The 2,500-nt window shown below is 57.9% G+C and overlaps 1 non-coding gene across 1 annotated transcript in view; it reads left to right on the forward strand.

Moving 5' to 3' along the window:
• Positions 1–2,237: 2,237 nt before the first annotated feature.
• Positions 2,238–2,500, forward strand: part of LOC124560850 — a 1,910-nt gene continuing 1,647 nt past the window's right edge. Inside the window, exon 1 of the ribosomal RNA XR_006969357.1 lies at positions 2,238–2,500. This exon is cut by the window's right edge and continues 1,647 nt beyond it. This is a non-coding gene — a ribosomal RNA (small subunit ribosomal RNA).

Here is a 2,500-nt window from a genome sequence, read left to right on the forward strand (position 1 = left end):
ATATTGCGCCTTAACCTAACCTATATTGCGCCTTAACCTAACCTATATTGCGCCTTAACCTAACCTACGTTGCGCCTTAACCTAACCCACGTTGCGCCTTAACCTAACCCACGTTGCGCCTTAACCCAACCCACGTTGCGCCTTAACCCAACCCACGTTGCGCCTTAACCCAACCCACGTTGGGCCTTAACCCAACCCACGTTGCGCCTTAACCCAACCCACGTTGGGCCTTAACCCAACACACGTTGGGCCTTAACCCAACACACGTTGGGCCTTAACCCAACACACGTTGGGCCTTAACCCAACACACGTTGGGCCTTAACCCAACACACGTTGGGCCTTAACCCAACACACGTTGGGCCTTAACCCAACACACGTTGGGCCTTAACCCAACACACGTTGGGCCTTAACCCAACACACGTTGGGCCTTAACCCAACACACGTTGGGCCTTAACCCAACACACGTTGGGCCTTAACCCAACACACGTTGGGCCTTAACCCAACACACGTTGGGCCTTAACCCAACACACGTTGGGCCTTAACCCGCTCTGTAATTGTCATACGACGCGTTAAATTAGTGTAGTGTTGCCTAACTGCAACCCCCGCAATATAGTTTGCTACTCGCACTGCCTGGTCCCCAGTGTATCGCTTCATGTTAAACACCTTGCAGCGATACACTGTAATGTGGATGGCAGCAGGACGTACATGCTCAATGCCCTTCGCAGTTGTTCATTGGCATTCGCATGGCGAAGCACTTAGCCTACGCTGTGGTACGGCCTGTGTCAACTGTCCGCTGATGTTGTACGTCCAAATCACACACTGTACTGCACATTGGTCCTCATGTACTGAATGATACATCGTGGTACATGTGACCGTACAACGACTGCGCCAACAACGGCGAACCATGCGGTCCAACTGTTGTGCACTCAGCTATGTGTCGTCTCCCTATAAGAGCCGGATTGCAGTGTGGTATGCCCTGGATGGCGATCAGCATGAGCCGTCTGTTGATGTAGTGGCGCGTGTTGTCAGACGTAGTCGTCTCTTCTCACACACCGTGACAGCATGGTGCACTGCGTTCCACATCTGCGACATGCGACAGAGGCCGGTTGACAGTCGTTCGCGCAATGGACATCGCATACGTACGGGGGCCACCTTCCACGTGTTCGCGAAGCGTGCACATGTTGTTGCGTGTATGTGGGCAGACATAGTGTGTCGTGACACCTGACACAGGCATGCAACAATCGTTGAATTTGCAAATGGCGATGGACGTCTACGTTTGCTGGTGACGTTACGCAAATGAACAACTGGTAAACCGTTGTGGTGCGGTTGTTCTCGCTAGAGGTGAATCAGTGATGGCGACGATCGGTTGAGCTACCAACCGGTTGTTTCAGCGATACCCACCATGCCCACGAACGTGAATGGCATGTGGGTGTGAAGCGATACGCGGCGGTGGCTGGGTGGGACCGTCCCCGGCCGGTGAGGGGGGGCCTCCCGGCGTGCTGGCCGCGCGGTGCGTGGGCGCACGCGCTACAGCCGGCTGGTGGGGGCGGCCAGTGGCAGGCGCGCCGGCCGACGGAGGCGGCAGGCGGCGCAGCTGCGCGCCGGCGCACCCTGCACGCGGCGCCGTGCGGCCAAAGTAGGTCCTCGCGGGCCCGGTGCGAAGCGCGGTGGACATCTGCAGTGTGCTGGTCCGATTGAGGACTGTGTGCGCTGAGGATGCGCCGCCGCCCGGCGCTCGGCGCCGCGACGCCGTCTGCTGCTCGGTCGCCTCTGCGGTTCTCGCAGGTGGTTTGTATCGCAGCTGTGCGGACGTGTTGGCGCGTGCGCTGTGCTGGGAGAGTTCGCTTCGGCACCCAAGTGGGGCTTTTGTCCTTCTGTGGCGCTGGCGTTGGAGCTGCCGGCCACCGTAGGTGGCGCGTGTTGTCTCCCGCCGGCAATGCCACGACAGCACGCTCCCGGGCCTCTGTCGGCAGCGGCAAGCTCAGTTGGGAGCACGGGTGGTCGCACCTAAAGCGTCTACTCGCCAAACTCCGGGCGATTGCGCCTCTCTCGAACCCGACCAAGTACTTAGGACGGCGCTGCGCGCCGCCGGGACCTGAGAGGGTTTCGAGGTGTATCGTGCAGGGGAGCTCAGCCTCCTCCTGTTTGCAGAATAATTGAGCGGACGCTTGCGTGTTCGCGCGGGCCCCCGGGACACACTCCCGGGCGGCCGGCTGCTCAGCTCTAGTTGACGCAGCTCCCTGGTTGATCCTGCCAGTAGTCATATGCTTGTCTCAAAGATTAAGCCATGCATGTCTCAGTACAAGCCGCATTAAGGTGAAACCGCGAATGGCTCATTAAATCAGTTATGGTTCCTTAGATCGTACCCACGTTACTTGGATAACTGTGGTAATTCTAGAGCTAATACATGCAAACAGAGTCCCGACCAGAGATGGAAGGGACGCTTTTATTAGATCAAAACCAATCGGTCGGCTCGTCCGGTCCGTTTGCCTTGGTGACT

Source organism: Schistocerca americana, unplaced genomic scaffold, assembly GCF_021461395.2.
Source record: "Schistocerca americana isolate TAMUIC-IGC-003095 unplaced genomic scaffold, iqSchAmer2.1 HiC_scaffold_112, whole genome shotgun sequence".
In the NCBI taxonomy this organism is placed as follows: Eukaryota; Metazoa; Arthropoda; class Insecta; order Orthoptera; family Acrididae; genus Schistocerca; species Schistocerca americana.